This window comes from Hemicordylus capensis, chromosome 4, assembly GCF_027244095.1.
Source record: "Hemicordylus capensis ecotype Gifberg chromosome 4, rHemCap1.1.pri, whole genome shotgun sequence".
In the NCBI taxonomy this organism is placed as follows: domain Eukaryota; kingdom Metazoa; phylum Chordata; class Lepidosauria; order Squamata; family Cordylidae; genus Hemicordylus; species Hemicordylus capensis.
In genome coordinates, this window is record NC_069660.1 from 176743778 (window position 1) to 176761948 (window position 18171).

Here is an 18171-nt window from a genome sequence, read left to right on the forward strand (position 1 = left end):
TACTGGTGGGGGCAGGAGGGTGAGGGGACATCCAGCTCCTCTGGCATGGTATCCATCTCCGCCCATGCAGGCAAGACTTCTTGGGCAGTGTTGCATGTGGAGGCAATCCACATGCAGGTCAGATGAGTTGTCAGCGATCCTGGACCAATAGGTGGGAACTTGGCTGGTTGGGGAGCCAAACCTCCGCTGAGACTTTATGGTCACTGACAACTCAGTCAACATTAATAAGGCAGTTAGGCAGGTTCAATTTATGCACATCGCTTGTGTTGCACACACTTTGAACCTGGTGGTGCAGGATGCACTTGGACTTAAGGAGGCAAATCCAAGTGCCAGCAGAGGTTAGGTTTAGTTCTGAAATTTGGGTGGTACCTTCCTTGCACCCATTGGGAACTACCACCCACCACAAACTGCCCTTCCACCAGAGTGAAGAGGCAAGTCGCCTGCTCAAGGTGAGGCAGATTGAGCTGGGCCTTCCCAAACACTTGATCCCTCAGGATGTTCCTACCCGGTGGAACTCCACCTTTCTCTTGCTCCAGTGCCTGCAGGATCAAGAGGGAGCCATCCACAGCCTGGCAAGGCATAGTGGCTTGGATGTATGTGATCTGTCCACTGTGGACTGGAAGCTCATTTCTGAGCTGATCTTAGTACTCGAGCCATTCTATGCTTACTACTCCCTACAGCTGTGCTGAGCAGTCTGTTCTGCTCTACCTGCAGGAGCCAGTGGAAGGCTGGGAGATGGAGCCATGCCAGCTTTGGGCAACGCATTGCCAAATCTGGCAGGACTTGGCAACTGTTGCTGGTCAGTTCCTCTCATGCCCACCAACCAGTGTCTCAAGCAAGAGGTTGTTCTCTATTACCGGGACGTGGTGACCCCTCAACACAGATGGCTGGATGCTGAGTTGGTCGAGCAGCTGGTCTTCTTGAAGGCCAACCTCCCCCTGCTGGGGTACCCCAAGCTGGCTGTGGAGGGTGAGTGACTCACGTCACCTCACTATGCAGTGCCTCCCATGCCACGGCAGCTCATCCCGGTCAAGATGTATCACAGTCTCTGCCCCTTACTGCTGCTGACATACTCAGACATGCACACAGGCACTGCCACACTGCTAGCCCGAGAAAGGTGAGATGAGGCACTGCTGCTGTGCTGGCACTCAGGGCTAGGACAAGTAAGTGCTCCCTGCATCAGGAAGGGGTTCTCCCAGATGTTGCTGAAAGAGACTACAACTCCCATTCCTTGCTGTTTCAATGACTGGCCACCATCGAGACTAGGGACAATGGGAGCTGTAGTCACTCTCAGCAGCATACATCTGTGGATCCCTCCCTCTTGCAGGAGCACTCACTTGCCCAGTCCTGAGGGCTGGAAGGCAGAAGCAGCACACCATCCATCGCAGAGGCAGGCTGCTGCGTGTGTAGCCACAGGAACTTTTGGGTGTTGTTTCACACATGCTTATGTTGAACTACACATGTGAGGAGCATTCTGTCACAGAGGGTTTGTTTTGTTTCCCTTTAACGTTGAATATTGTTATATTTGTCTCAACCATGCATGACACCACGAGGCCCATGATGGAGGTGGGTTGTGTCCTGGCCTGGCACCACCATGGCCCAGCAGCAGCAGCAGCAGCACAACCCATCCATCAGAAGCTGGGGGCGGGGGCAGGCAGGATGGAGGGTTTTGGAAGATGCACGCTGATATGAAAGAATCAATTTAATTGACTAATTGAATTGATGCTGATATGAAATGAATGTGATGATAATATGGTGCTGATGATCTGGTGATGAGTTGTTCATTCATTTCCATTTTGTAGTGAGGCTTTCACTTGTCTCTTTAATGTTTGTTGTATGAGACTTTGCTTTGCTTTTTCCACCCGTGGAAGGACTGTGACTGAAGCAGCACATACACACCTGCACCTACTCCACCCGCCCCCCCAGCTGTGGCCAAGGATGAGCTTGCTGTTGGTGCCCTCACATATTGTCAGCCTGTCTGTCACACAGAGGGCACATAGCATTCTGAGGCCATGGCAAAAAACAACCCTAAACCCACTAATCCTTTTGCTGAGCACACACGCACAGGTAAATGTTTCCCCTCTACATAATCTCGAGTCTAGCAGTATATGTATTATGCAATTCAAATGCCTTGGTTTGTTGTTGTGCCTGTTTTTTGGTGACCTCATGGATGGGCACAGGACAGCTTCTGTCTCTCTCTGTGTGGACTTTTGCAATAAAATTTGGGTCATATTGTGACTGCTAGCATCATCATCATTTTTATTTGAACTAGATTGCTTGCATCTACCATAGGTTGTGCTGGTGCCACAGGCTCTGATCCGTTGCAGAAATGTAAAAAAAAAAAGTGCCAAAAATTGTGTGCCATATTTGCCATCATCACTCTTCTACTTGTGTAGGTGGGAGGGGGCCCAACCTTACTGTTCCACTGGCAGAATGTTTTGCATCCTGACTGAAGCCACTTATGGCTGGGTGCCACAGATGTAACTGTGTCAGTTGCTTGTTGATAAAATGCTTGGCGGGGGGAGGGTATTGATGTTGCTGTTGGCCCTAGTCTGCTGCATCTGTGATATTCATTCATTCATTCATTCATTCATTTGATATCACACTTACTTGCTTGTTGCTGGCTGCTGCTGTTATCCTGCATTAGGAGTGGGTGCGTAGGGCAGTACATTTCATTATTGTTGTTTCACACTGGAAATGAGAGTAGATTCTCTGCTGGAAATGAGAGAATCCACTCTCAGTCATTTCCTACCAGAGAATCTAACACCTCAGACACTGAAAACAACAAAACCCAGTGCCCCATTGGCTTGTGGTTTGGGAGGTGGGTTGGCACCCTATGTGCACTACTCCCCACCCCACTCTGGGCCACCCTCGTGCCCCCCAAGTGGAGTTATGGGGCTGCTGAAATCCCCATTATTCCCTATGGGAAAAAGCTTAGAGACCTGCAAACTTCAGAAATTCTTTAAAAATCACCCCTTTCACTAATTTCTTTGAAATCTGGGTGGTAGCAGGCATCCATTGGCACACTGTCACCTGACCCACTCTTCTGCCCAGAAACCCCTTTTCTGCCCCAAGGACATGCCCTCAAAAATTCTTTAAAAATCACCCCTTTGCCCAATTTCTTTGAAATTTGGGTGGTAGCTTCCACCCATTGGGCACTACCACCAACCCTAATTTTTTGGCCCTGGGACCCTTTTTATCAGAATCAATGCAGATTCAGAAAATTGGGGTACAAATAGAATCTGGAGTGATTTGGGGGGCATATTTGGACCCAAAACAAATCAGGGGTGATTCAATCCAGGTAAAAATCAATTTGTGCACATCCCTATGGGTGGCTACCTTGGAATTGAAATGTTTTACCCTGTTTGTCCTAATGGCACTTATTAAGAGTTTCTATAAAGGTACAATAATCAACTGGGCTAAAAGGTATGGCTATAAGAGGTATCCCAGAATAATAGCTAAAAGGCAAGTGAGTGCACACCCAACAATCATATTCATCTGGAAGCCATGCGGCCTCATAACTAGAGCCACATACTTATTGTTTTGGAATCCTAGGGTGCATCCTAGGACCAAAAGGAGAATCAGGATCATTATACTTGAAGTAAGATGAAGTCTTGCTGGGCGTGCTCCTCTCAACTCACTTGTCTTGTGGCAACCCTGCAGTCATGATTGCTTCTAATTATGGAAGTCCCAATAAACAATCCAGTGAGTTAACAGTGAGGCCATTTAGTGGAATCAAAGAAATATCTCCGTATGTGTCTTCCCCGCAAAGAATGAGTCTCTCATACCAGAATTGATTCAGGTAGAACATTACTATAGGCAACTTCTGTGGCCAAGTGAGGAGTCTCCTCAAAAACACACAAGCATTAGGCCCACAGCCTATTATCCGAATGGTGGGGCCCCATGGAGTGGTTATTCTACCAGCCAGGTGATTAGTCAACCCAGTGGACTCCCAGGTGAGCTTGTATTAGCATGTATCAATGTAAGGTCCCAATAGATGATCTAATACACGAGTGTTACACCTCAGCAGTGTCTGCTAGTGGGCTTGCAACAGGGCCTTTAGGTCTTCTACTTCACCCACTGGGAGTTTAGGGTACCAGCAGTGACTTTGGTAAAGTATTACGGTAGGTACAGTAGCAGTGTATGCTCAAACGTTCCTTGCAAACACTAAGATAGATGGGTTAAGAGTCAAAATGCAGATGGTTGGGTCCCACAAAGCAAGTTCATGCTGCATTGAGTAATGGATCACTCCTCTGGCCAATGTCCTGGATGGCTTGAAGAGTGGTTTCTTTAATCTTCACTCCTAAAGCAGAGTCCTTCTCGGTGCACAACAGAAAATCCCTAACCCTCCCAACCTATCACTTCTTACCCTACCCCTGAGTGTGATGCAATGAGCCAATCTGGTTCAGGAAATTTACCAAGAGGATGATGCCCACTATGATGAGGATACCTCTAACAACCAGCTTCTTCTCTTCAATTCAGATTTTTTTTAAAAAAATTAAAAATCTCCCACTCAACCATGAGGCTATCTGGAAATCATTGTCATACATTTACTGGACCTCAGAAAAATTAATCCAAATTCGATCCAGATCAAGCCCATGGCTATTGCTTGACCTACCCAAAGCCCTTTAGGCCCTTGTGCAAGACAATGATGTCACTAATACATGCATGTCATGGGCTGGAGTCCTCTGACATTACCATTTCAGGACTTTTCAATCAAATCCTTACTTTTTAATCTGATACACTTTGTGGTGAATTGGTGTGTGGAAATTTCCATTCCTGACTCAGGCCACTTAATGAATAAACTGGCTGAACCAGTTTTAACCAGCTCTTAGCAGCCTTCTCAGTCAACTAGCTCAGGAATGACTCCTATCAGCAGTGAGTCATGTCTGCAGTGGGTTCAGATAAGCTACCAAGAACGATTAAAAATCCTTAACTTTCAAAACCCAGAAAGCTAAAAAAAAGATTCTGGTAAACCCAGAAGTTCTGGTAGGGTTCTGCTGCACCAGATCTCTCCTACAGGCTACTCTGAATGGGAATTGGAGTAATCAAAGATCTCCATTTGCCTTTTCCTCCTTGCTAAAAATCAAGTGTATAAATCCAATTGTTTGTGCATCTGCCTGCACATGGAGTTAATTGTTAATATGGCCAAGCTCTCATTGAGACACGTTTTGGCAGAGGCGTAACTATAGGGGGGGCAGGGGGGACACGTGCCCCGGGCGCCATCTTTTCTGGTCACGTGGGGGGTGCCGCCATGACAAAAAATTTTTATTTATTTATTTTTTTTTTTTGTTAATACAAATGTTTCCTGCTCAGTGCAGCAGCGCTGCAGCAGTCAAGGGAGCGCGTCGGTGCCCCCTCCCCCACGAGAGGTCCCTTCCGTGCCGCCCGAGAATTGGCGGCGGTGGCGGGCGCTTGTGAGGAAAAACCTAAGTATAATGTAGTATGTGGGGGGGTGAGGGGCGCCATTTCAGTGCTTGCCCCGGGCGCTGTTTTCCCTAGTTACGCCTCTGCGTTTTGGACCAGAGAAATCCCCTTTATGGCCTCCCTTTCTCCTGCTGGGTTAATAACCAACCCTTGGAGGCTTGTAAAAAGTAAAGAACAGGGGGCGGGGGAAGACTTTTTATTAAAATTACTACAGACTAGTTCCATCTGAGGCTTTTAGCTTTTTAGATACACTTTAAAATGGTTACAAGAATGTTTCAGTACACCTTGCTGATTCTAAGGTGGCACACTTTAAAATCTTAGTCAGTCAGTTGCAAAGAACAGATATTTAGGAAAATGCAAAGTACACACACAAAGAAATATAAATTCCTGACATGAAGTCTGACAAAACACTCGTTTCCTATGCTAAATTCCCAAAGCCAAAGCCCTGGCTTCCTGTCCTTGAACTCAACAAGCTCCTGATGAGAATCAAGCCTCTTGCAATCCTGTCTTACAAGGATGTAGAGTCATACTGTTACAGCAAAATCCATTGCTGCATGTCCTCCATGCTCCCAGTACAGACTACTGGCTAGACTGCACTCTCTGCCAAGACTTCCTTTCTTCTTCCCACAATTCTTCCTGCAGCTCTCATGTTCCATCCACCTTGTGGACTGATTCGTTGAGCTCTGGAGTTCACCAGTCTGTCAGTCAGACAAGAGTTCACTTCTTGTTAACTCTTTAGAGGTGGGGAGGCTGGTCACTACACACTCTATATCCCCATACTTTTTGTGATACACTGAAGGCAGAGAAGATGACTGGATCCCTGTTTACACATTGTGTTCTCAACACATACAATCTGTATAAGGCACACAGTTACAGATCTGTATGAATGTACAGTTATCCACACATCATGTTCAACACATCTGTAGTAATATAGTGTATGGATGTGCGGAATGGTCTGGCAGTCCGATCCGGGGGTTTGGGGTAGAACCAAACCACCACCCCCAGTTCCATCGGACCGGAATCGGACCGCCGCGTCTGGTCTGGCAGGTCCATGAATTTTTTGGTTTGTTTTTTTTTTAAATAAAGTAAAGGATAAGTACCTTTAGCCCCTCGGGGGGCTTGGTGAAGTCACGGGGGGGGCGTTTTGACGGCCGCCGCACATGCGCCAATGCCCTCTGCAAGGGCTGCCATTTTGGTGGCTGCTCGCTTGTACAGAGGCCCGAAAGGGCCAAAAATTCTTTCCATAATGGCCACGGCGGTGATGAGGAAAGCCGGTGGGGGGAGAGGGAACCTGCGCAGACACTCCCCCCCACAGCTTCACCAAGCCCCCCGAAGGGGCTAAAGGTACTTATCCTTTACTTTAAATTTTTTTTTAAAAAATTGCGGACCGGTCCACGACCGGAACAGTCTGGTCCGGTTCCAGAGGGGGGAGTTTGATGTGGGGCTGGACTGAACAGGCCCGGTTCCGTTCAAGGCCTGTCCAACCTTGAACCGAACCGGGCCAGACGGTTCCTTGCACACCCCTAATATAGTGTACTGGCACTGGTGGCCAGCCAGTGTCCAACAGGTTTCTTTTGGATTCAGAGACAATAAGCTCAAACCAGTGCAAAATGCCAAAGCGGTTTTATTAGACAAGGCTGAAGGCCCCCTTGATGATGAAAGGGACATGGCCCTGGTAATGCCACTGGTTGCGCAGCACCTTTCCGGATCTAGGTCTATGCTGAAGCTCCCAATTGCTAACGTGTCTTTGTATCTTTCTTATACTTATTACATCTCTCTCAAGCAGCTTCAAGAAAAGGGCCGCTGGCCCTCCTTATCAGCCAGCCTGTGTGTGACCAAGGCGCTCAGCCAGCAGCCAAGCACATTTCACTCTCAGGCAGTGTCTCTTCCCAAGCTCTTTGCTCCCGGTGGATATTTAACGCATATGTTTTGAGTAGACCTTATCTGTGCCTAGCTGCATTAATTGGCATAGTAATGTAAATTCAAAATATGGATACAGGAAAATGGTTACACAGGTTTCAGTACAAAACAGGAATGCAGGGTTATTACAGTTTAAAGCTAGCGAGGTCTAAAATGAATCCTTTAAATTCATGGATACAAGCAGCACATAGACGTTGACATGTGCTGAGGGTAAAAGTGGATCACACCACTAGGCCTCCTCGCCCATATCTTCCACAGTGTCACTACCTATAGTTCCTATCTGTAGTCTGCATTTGAGTGGGGCTGCACCAGGTTCACCTTTAAAATGAACACATCTTCAGCCATTCACCAAACAAACAAAGTACACAAGTACAGACACCTGTATCTGTGTATAATAGTGTCTGAATTCGGCTTGGTAGTATCTGAAATGCGGTGTGAGAGGGTCGTTAGGGTCTGAGGCCTCAAGGCCTGAAGTGCAGTGATGACATTATCACTGCCAGGGCCTAGAGACTTCTCTGAGATTAGCACTGCCTTGGGTCCCGAATCAGATTCGTTTTAGATTGGACACAGATTTGAAATGATCTGGACCCAATCACAAATCAATCAATGGGACCCCCCTCCCCTTTAAATCTGTCACAAAATCTAGTATTTTCTGAAGTTTGACAGAAGTTCCTATTTATTTTGCCACTTGTCTGAAAGCTGCTGCTGTGCTCATTTGGCATGTCACTATTGTATTTAGTGATTACATGTGTATATCAGCTACTGCCAATGGCTCTAGGCCACAACAAGGAAAACAAAAACAAAACAAAACATTTTAAGAATGTAAAATTAAGCAATTTGAACATTTTATAACCACTAAAAGCCAAGCTAAAATAAATGTGTATTTAAGGCTCTCTTAAAATTTTCTAAGGATGTAAGGTCTTGTATTTCCATGTGGAGTGTGTTACACAACTCAGAACTAGCTACTGAGATGGCCCAAACCTGAGTTGCTGCTGGATGGGCAGGAGGCAACTGAGGATGGACCTCTCCTGATGATCTTCATGAGTGGTGAGGATCATACTGTAGATGATACCCTCTAACCTGGTCCCAAGCCATTCATGGCTTTGAGGCCAAGAGAGACATTCCATTTTTACATCAATACAAATGCGACTAAGATTTGATATGGTGTTTTGTTTTTTAAAAAACTAGGCCCTTCTCTCTCTTTTTATTAAAATGTTTCAAACTGCCACATTGGATTGTTTAGCTCCTCTCCCTAGGGCAGTAAGAAAGCAGTGTCGCAAGAATTAAACATATGAGTTTGTTTTAAATGCTGTTTGGAGCCCTGCCAGACCACAGGCAAGGAGAAGCTGGTAGCTTGTTTTAATCTAATGGTGTTGAAGTGTTTCCTTGCAATTAAACATCTGAACATTAAATAGAAACAGTCATTAGGCCTGCTGATATAAACCCATTAGACCATAGAATATAAATTATATCAAATGGTTAATGCTTCCACCATGTCTAAAACAGAAAAAAAATTATTATCAGTAATTTAAAATCATTGGCACTTAATCCCATTGAAATTAACCACTTCAGACAAATACTCTAAAGGCAGGAGCACATGTTACAATTGCCATGGGATTCTGCCAAAAAAACAGCATTCCTGTGGTGAGTTCTCCTCCTCGACCCAGCTGTGAATAGTTGCCATCACACAGAGTTTCAGGGCAAGGTTAGGGCTGTACCCAAATCTAGACCTGATGGGTATATTCTTCAGCTTAGGAGGATTCCTACATTCTGGAATTCAGCCAAGGGAAGTTACAACCCTGTTGATCAGACAAGGGCAGAAGCTCAGTCTCCTAGTATTTATATCATTCTTGGGAAGTCCAGGGATTTCAGATTGCCTGTCAATCAGAGAGGCCAATGTTTTCCTTCAGTGTCTGAAGAGGGCTTTGAGCTTTAAGTGCACACATGGTCCTAGTAGCTCACGAAGTTGGATCCAGCCTCAGGGGTTTCATACATGTACTAGATACAGATGCATGTCTCAACAGCTTTTTCTATAATAAGAGGAACATAAATTTTGAGAAGGGAGCATTTTTTGTGGAGCATTTTTGTGTGCCATTTCCCCACTGCAATACCCTCTTCCCCCAAGCAGCTGGGGGCGGGGAGAGGGTATTGCAGTGGAAAAACTAGTAGAGGAAGGATTATAACCCATTCTAAGGATGTGCATGGAACCGGCTGATCTGGTTCGATTCGAGTCTGAACTAGACCCAGTTCAGTCCAGGACACCCTTGAACCCACCCACCCCAGTTCAGTTCATGGGGTGGTGGTGGTTTGCAAGCTATTTTTTATTTTTAATCCCCCCCCTGCAAACTTACCTTCTTTGGGGGAGTTGTCTGAGGCAGTGCAGGGTGTGTGTGTCCACAGAGGTTCCCCCTCCTGCTGCTAGCCTCCCTTAGTAAAAAAATTGGCTGTTCAGCCATTCTTTGGCCAGTTTTCAGCCTTTCCCCTCTGCACAGTGACCATTTTGGAGGCCGCTGCACCTGCAGGATGGGCCTCTGCATGGCCTGGCATGATTTTTTGACTAAGAGAGGCAGAGCGGGGGGAGGGGGAACCTCCGCGGACCCCCACTGCCACCTCAGACAACTCCCTCAGAGGAGGTAAGTTTGAAAGAGAGAGAGAGAGAGATCCCCAAACTGGCTGAGGGTTTTTCCCCCTAGTCTGGGGTTGGATCAAACAGGGAGTGGTTTGGTTTGACCCTAAGCAGTCTAACCGAACCTGTTTGCACATCCCTATCCCATGCTTCTCTCTGTGTAAAAATCCTTCCCCTCATGAAACAGGCTTCTCTCTCTCTCTCTCTCTCTCTCTCTCTCTCTCTCTCTCTCTCTCTCTCTCTCTCTCTCATATCTTGTAGCTAGTTCCTGTGACATTGAGTTTGTCACAGGGGCTCCTTATACAAAATCTGTGAAGCTATTCTCAGTGCTTCCCCCACCGACACCCCAAGTATTTCCCCCAACATTTTTCACAATATGAGTTCACTAAAATGTCCAGGAGTGCTTTCAATGGGCATCTGGGAAATTGGTGCCAATTCATGGAGACTCTAGCCAAATCCTGGAGGGTTGGCAACAATTAAGGTTGTGCACGGACTGGGTCCGGGCGGGTTCAGCAGTGGCGGGGGTTACCTTAAAGGAGAAGGGAGTGTGCTCATCCCTTCCTGTGTTTCCCCCACCTGCGCAGTCGAGAAAATGCTGGCATGGGACAGCAGTGTACCTCCTTGCTGCTCTGGCCAGTGTTGGTCCGTAAGTGGCCAGTGCACGTGCACACATCACAAACACGCATGCGCACCGGCCACTTCTGTTCCAACGCTGGCTGAGGCGGCAAGGAGGTATGCTGCCGTCCCGCACCAGCAGTTTTCATGACAGCACTGGTGGGGGAAACGGCGGGGTGATGAGCACTCTCCCTGCTCCTTAAAGGTAACCCCCTCACCACCGAAGTGGCCAAATGCCAGTTCGTGCACATCCCTAGCAACCATAATGCAAACTCTAGCATGCTTAATGTCAATGCTTTATGCCATTCTCCAGCAGTGATTGTCAAAACTATGGATCAGAGATATGGAATTTCTTGCAGAAAACCAGTGCAATTTAAGAATATTTATTGTGCATAGTTTTATAGAAGGGTAATACTTTTTAAGAAGACTTTACCACCAGCTCTCCTTTCTTAGAGGGTGTCATTTGCCTGGGACCTAAATTCTCTCTGAGCTTCAGCTGCCACACCGGAAGGAGATTCCAGTTGCCATTGCAGTCCATGGATATGGAAAAGACAGTCATTGGTTATAAGTACACACACACAAATACATACACATATTGTGAATAATTATTGAAAAACTGAACAGACATTGTCTTATTAATCACATAAACATACAAGCAGCAGTTTACAAGTAAAAAGGTAGCCTGTCTGCCTGGATTATGAGGGAAGGGCAAGACAACTGACTGAACAGTGTTTGATTTACTGAATAGTAATTGTCATTTGCATTCCAGGCATCTGACTCACCTCAATTGGCAAAAAAATGTATTATGACTTCTCTCTTTCCCCGCTGCTAAATCTGTACACATATTTAGCTTATTTCTCAGATCACCGCCTTCTTGCAGACAATCATTAAACATAATTCTGAGTTGATTAACCAGTATTGATATTTTTATAGCAATATTGTCCAGGGAAGCTCTCTAGTCAAAGTTCTGGGCAGTGTCTAAGTCCTTCTTGGGTCTCAACTACATGTGTTAATGTTAACACCAGTGGCCTCTTCTTAACTGCAAAATCGGTGTTGAGGGATTGGGGAGATAATTTGCAGCAGCACAGTCCCCCACTGGCTGTTGCTGGTATCTCCTTTGTGTTTCTTTTTAGCTTGTGAGCCCCTTTGGAACAAGAGACCATTTTCTCATTCCTTTTGCCATGTAAAGCATTTTGAGAACTTTTTGTTGAAAAATGATACAGAAATACTACTACTATGTTACACAGTAGTAAGTAGTAGTAGTAAGGTAGTGGTAGTGGTAGTAGCACATAAGTGATGGGCAAGAGAGGTTGTTTAGTTTCTTGTCTGTCCACCAGTACTGCCTCTCCGCACAGCTACATCTCCACCTCCTGAAGTTCTACAACCAAGTTTTTCTTGTGAGCACAGGACTGGAACTCTGGAGGAAGGGAAAACAGCTGGGTAGCAGGAGCAGATGCAGGAAGAGAGTGAGAAGTGGAGGTTTAGCAATATTTTCCTACCTGTCACTTCTCCACTGTAAGTGATAGCCTCCCAACACAGGGTGCTTTCCAGATTAGACTCTGCAATGGGGCCACGTCAGATCTGGAAGTGTGCTTCCACACTTCCTGCATTGTGACACTGCAGGCCCTACGAGGAGAGCAGGATGCCATTCACATTGCCAATGCCTTGTCTCGAATTTAATCGCTGCAATATAGAGCTAGGATGTCGTATATCCGGTGTAAGGAAGTTGCTGTTTTTTCACATTGTTAGTTGCTGCGAGACTGCTCCCCCTGCTGTTTACATTCCGAATGCGACTTGCCTGGACAGAGGCATTTTGCTGCTGTTGAGCAGCTAGTCTGGAAAGCACCCTGCAGTGAAGAAGCAGCTAGGGATGTGCACAAAACCGGCTTGGCCTGTTTGGTTCGAATTAAAACCAGCTGTGAACCAGGGTGGGCAAGTTCAGTTTGGTTTTGCTCAAAGCCCCCCTGATTCAGTTCAAATTTGAGCCCAATTAGATCTGGTTCTGAAAGGTTTTACATAGTGTATAATGGTGACTTGAACTGGTTCATTATTCCCTATGTAGAGCACCTAGGGGCACAAAACTGGGGTGGGTGGTAGGCACCCAGGGGTGCCAAGCACCCACTGAACCCCAAAGCAATTGGACACTTCTGTGATTATTGATGAATTTCTGAAGATCTTTCCAATTTTTGTATTCTTCCCACAGGGAATAATGGGGGACAGCCCAAAGTGGCACCCCAAAGTGGGTCTGGGGGCATGGCAAGTATGGCCTCAACTCCCCCCAGGCAGCCCCAAGTCTGTAGGATTTATTTATTTTTAAATAATTGTTTAAAAGAATTTACCCCTTCATTGCAATGCATTAGGAAGACTTCTCCATTGATAAGTACTGTGTGTGTGCCCTTAATTGCTGTGAACTCTGAGTTTGGCCCATTTGGGTCTCTGTAGTTCTGCACGGTGACAAAAATGACGGCCACCACGCATGCACAGATGGCCTCTGTGAATCCTGGCATGGCTAAGGGCGTCACAGAGACCATTTGCACATGTGCAGCAGCCATCATTTTGGGCAGCACACCAAACTACAGAGGCCTGAATGGGCCGAAGAACTGGCAGAACGGGCCGGAGGGGGTGATTATGGAGGCCGGTGGGGGGAGGGGGAAACTCTGTAGACCCCACCACCATCACCCCCCAAAGGGACTCCCCAAAAGGGGAGAAAGGTTTAAAAAAAATTCCACTAAAAAAAAAATCATGAAATGCCCCCAACCATCAAGGGTGGGGTTCAGTCTCATGTTGGACTGAATGGGGCGGGGTTGGTTCATCCCCAAACCATCGAACCAAACTGGTTTGACATCAAACTGGTTTGGGGTCAAACCTGTTTGCATATCCCTAGTGCTCGCTCACGGCCATCACTCACCCCCCTTCCGCCCTCCACAGAAAAAGGGCCCTGCTTCACTAGCAGAGGGGCCACCCCATCCACCTCAGCAGCAGATCCTTCCTCCTTGGAGCCAGACTGAGAAGACCCAGCACTGGACTCCGCCACAACCTGGGCATTATCAGCGGAGCCCCACTGAGTGGCAAGAGAAGCATTGGAGGAGCCACAAAAGGGAGGGAAAATCTGGCAGCACTCCCAGCCATCAACTCCCTGCCCTCCGCCTCCACCTCAGAAGGAACTTCCCTGGCAGGAGAGCCCCCCGCACTACCAGGCTCCGCATAGGGCAGCAACACTGGTGGCGAACCACTTGATGGACCTGCCAGTGGTCTAGGAACTGGTTCAGTGGCGGCAGGCTTCTTCAGATAGGAGACCCTTCATGCCACCACCTCACCTGGGCCAAAGAATACAGCAATGGGGGCCTGTGGGACCCCAGGAAGGCATCTTCTCTGCCCACTGCAGCCCCCTGCACCAGCTTCAGGACCCCTACCCCCTCTGCCTGCCACCCTGCTGCGAGCTCTGCTCGCAACACAGCACTCAGACATTCCCATGAAAAAACTTAATTTTTAAAAAAAGTTTTTTTAAAATGGAGTGGGGATTTTTTTAAAAACTTATTTGAGGAAAAAACCTTTTTTAAAAAAAACCTATGGGGGGGAACCTTTTAAAAAAAAAAATCAAAAACTTAAATGTAATTATGCACTGTATGGCTTGTGCTGTATCTGACAAATCACGAAATGACTCCAGTAGAGAATCCCAATATTCCCTGGGGGAAATTTGCTCTGGATTTTTATAACCAACTTGTAAAACAAAGATTTGTTACAGTGATAGTATACCAGGTGGCCAGAAGTTTCATTTACTGACAACAAACAAGGTGATCCAGTTCATGGCTGCAGTTTTTGTGAGTGCTCTGGGAAGAGCAGAAGGTTCCAAGTTCCCTCCCTGGCATCTTCAAGACAAGGCTGAGAGAGATTCCTGCCTGCAGCCTTGGAGAAGCTGCTGCCAGTCTGTAAAGACAATAGCAGGCTAGACAGGCCAATGGTCTGCCTCAGAATATGGCAGCTTCCTACGTTCCTAAGTCTTCCTAAAGAACTAGAGACTGACAGTGGGACACAGCTTACTTCATTGGAAATGGAGCAATACTTGCATAACCATGGGATCAAACACTATTTCTTTGTAACATCCTTGAGGGAATGGCTTAGTGGAAAGAATGAACAGATTAATGAAAGAAAATTTAGCACTGGCTACTATGCAACAATAACCATGGTCAGAGGTAATCTGAAACTCTGTTTGCTTATCGAACTACTCCTCATTCTATTACAGGAAAATCACCTTTTGAACTACTGAGAGGACACAAAGCAACCACCATACTTACCTAATGGCAACAACTGATAGGGCTTTCCATGCCATCTCACTCTGAGGATGCAGATATTTGTGGTCGGGTAAGGGAGAAGAAGCAACAAATATATAAATTGTATATAGATTTGAAATAAGGTGTGAAACAGCCAACATTTCAAGTGGGGGACTTTGTTCAAATATGGCTGCCTTACTTTGTTCAAAGTATGGCTGCCTTTGTTCAAGTATGGCTGAGAAAGGGATGTTCCCAATATTTTGCACCAAAACAAAAAATCAAGATCTGAGGAGATCCTGTCCTATTGGATGATGGAAAGAAATGGAGCAGTTCGAGACTTTCCAGCCTGCATACTATGAGACAAGAGGGAAGGGAGTCTAATTTTAAGAGGGGAACTGAAGAAGAATTTGATCTTGCCTCTAGTTTTGACCTTGCAGATGAGGCTGATGAAAGTGATGGACAATCCTTGATGCCAGAAGAACAAACAGCTCCTGTGTCAGATAACCCAAGAATTAGGAGAAGTGTGCATGACAGACTACCTAAAAGACTTGAAGACTTTGTCACTAGATTTTAAATCAATTTTAAAATCAATTCAATTGTTGGTTGTTTTAAAGGGGAGGGATGCATTGTATCCTAACCAATTATCTTTTGCAGTTTGCTTGTTTGGACTTTTGTCCCAAGGGAGATCCAGTAGAGAGTGTGGGGGAGGAATCAGAAAGGAAAAGGCTGGGAAAGGAGGAGGAGAAAGTGGAGTTGTTGCTGAATAAAACTTCAGCTAAATCTACATAAGATTTCTTTGTGTGCATGAGGGAAGCAGCTATAAAACAAAGTGCCGCTATTTTTCTGTGTCTTCCATACGACCCTTTGGTTGACACTGAATTATTATAGAAATGTATGGTCCAAGTTTGATGCACCATTGATGACAATATGCCTGCTCACTATAGCTTTTACCCTGTCTAATAAGCATCCCTCTCCCTCTGGACACACACCAAAGAGGTTACTGAGAAGTTCTAGCTGATCACTGAGCAGAGAAATGCATTTGGTAGAAGCAAGGGAAGGAATGGAACGACATATTAATTCAACCTTGGGAAGCTAGGTGAGTTTCTTAACTACTGAAGTCTTGGGGGAGCTGTGTGAGCATTCCAAGATGTCATAACTGATTCCTACTCAACCCTTTGTATATATCCCCTATGCTGATCCTGCCCCTTTAGAGGACAAGCCAATGGGGCGAATGTGGCTCAGTAGGAATGCTGGGAATCATGCTTCTCAATGGAAAGGTAGAAGTGTTGATATTTTCAGCAATGGCTGGAACCTCTGAAGATGGACGCAAAAGATCACTAGTGATTAAAGGGGTGGTGTGGGAGTGAATTATGCCAGGGTGCCAATTATGCAGGAAGAACTGCATTTGTTTGAGGTACCAGTTGATTTTATAGTTTTAATGCAACAAACCTGATTTGAGGATGCCAGGTATCTGTGCTCTCCTCTCTACATACAGGAGTTCTGCACAACTTAATCAAGTTAGGCATTTTGATTCCGAATACTGAATAAATCCTTATTTAATCAAAGTTATGAATTACAAAGGTAACATTAATATGTTCAGGCAAGGGTGTAGCTATAATTGAGTGGATGGGTTCAAAGAGCCTGGGGCCCTCAGCTCCACCCCTCCCTATTTTCTTCATTATCTCCCTCACTCTGAGAGGCCTCCAGGGAGAGGGGCAAACACGGTCCTTCCCCTAGCTACACCCCTGTTTTCAGGCTTCTAATAATACATGTACAAAGACTTGTGTGATTCCTAAAACATAGGAACAATATACTACAGAAACATTGAGATTCCTGTGCTCAGTGACATCCATGACTTTTTCTCCTTAAACAATCATACAATATTATTATGAATTCAATCCCTGAAGTATCTTAATTTAGACAAGCAGAGATTTAGGTACTTGAAGTAGCTGCTTAAAAGATTCAAAGAGTTCCTTAGGCAACACTCATTTGAAACAATATGTCATCTTTGTGCTGTATGGGATCATTTTGTATAGCTGTGTAACATATCTTATTTGGAAATTAAAATAATCTACAAGGAACCCAGGGCTGAGTTTAACCACAGGTCAGGGTTGCAGCAAGGTAGAGGAAGCAAATGCTAAATTCGGCAAACAAAAGCAGGCAATTGATACTGGAGATACTCAATGGAGAAGCAGCTCCACTATAAACATCACTGTTTGAGTGGTTGTTTATGAATATGTAACAGACAAAGGTCAGTTTCTAGTAAATTGTTAAGGAAATTGTTCTTCTGTACTTGAGTAAAGATAGGGTTGGGAGAAGAAGCAAGAATATCTGAAAGTGATATTCCTCCATAGAATCTTGAAGATGGTTGCAACATCATAGGTGAAACATTTTTATTCCACACTGAGGCTGATGTCTTCAGTTCCCAGGAGACTGATGAAGTGGGGCAATGTGGTTGGAGCCCTGGAGGTTGCAGCATGAGAAGCTGACCTTGAAAGCCAAACTACAGAAGACATGTGAGATCCATGACTGGATCTTTTCATTTCATAAAAACAGGTACAGCACAGGATTTGGACTGGGGCTGTGGCATGCAGGAGGTGGGATTTAATTAATTCTTTTCCCCTGCACTAATTTTCCAATACAAATGAGCCCCCACCCCACATTTTAATGAGCTGTAGAGGGGAAAACATGTAGGAACTCCTAATGTGCTTGTGTATTTCCCCCTCTGTGCTAATAGCAACTGTGGTGAGGGGGAGGATTTGGGATGGAATCAGTGCAAGGAGAAGGGTTAAACCTTCTCCCCCAGACAACCTAAATTGGAGGAAGGGTACAGGTGCTCTTAGGAAAAGAACCAGTCACTGGGAGATCAACTCCCATACTATGTGTAGTTTGGCCCTGAGACACAGAGGACATGTGAGACAAAGTGTGCATGCACACACACATGCACAGGGATAGCAAGACCCCTGGGGGCCTGGGGACAAAATCTTGGCAGTGCCCCCATCACATGTGCAAAGTGCACGCACGCCCCTGCACCCCAAGTCCTACCTCCTGCATCCGACGTCAGGCGCAAGGGGTGGGGCAACCAACATCGCTCCGTTGCTGCTCCTACCTCCTGTTGGCTGCCCCAAACACCACTGCTGTTGCCACCTCTGCTCTGCCGCTTCTTATCTTGGTCCCATGCTGTGGCTGTTGGGCCTCTCCAGTCGACCTATGCTCCTCTCTGGCCGAACTTCAGCCGAACATTTGTCCCTGCTTGTCCAATGCACGCTACGCCCATGCACACACACCTACCTAAATCTGAATGTGTGAAGC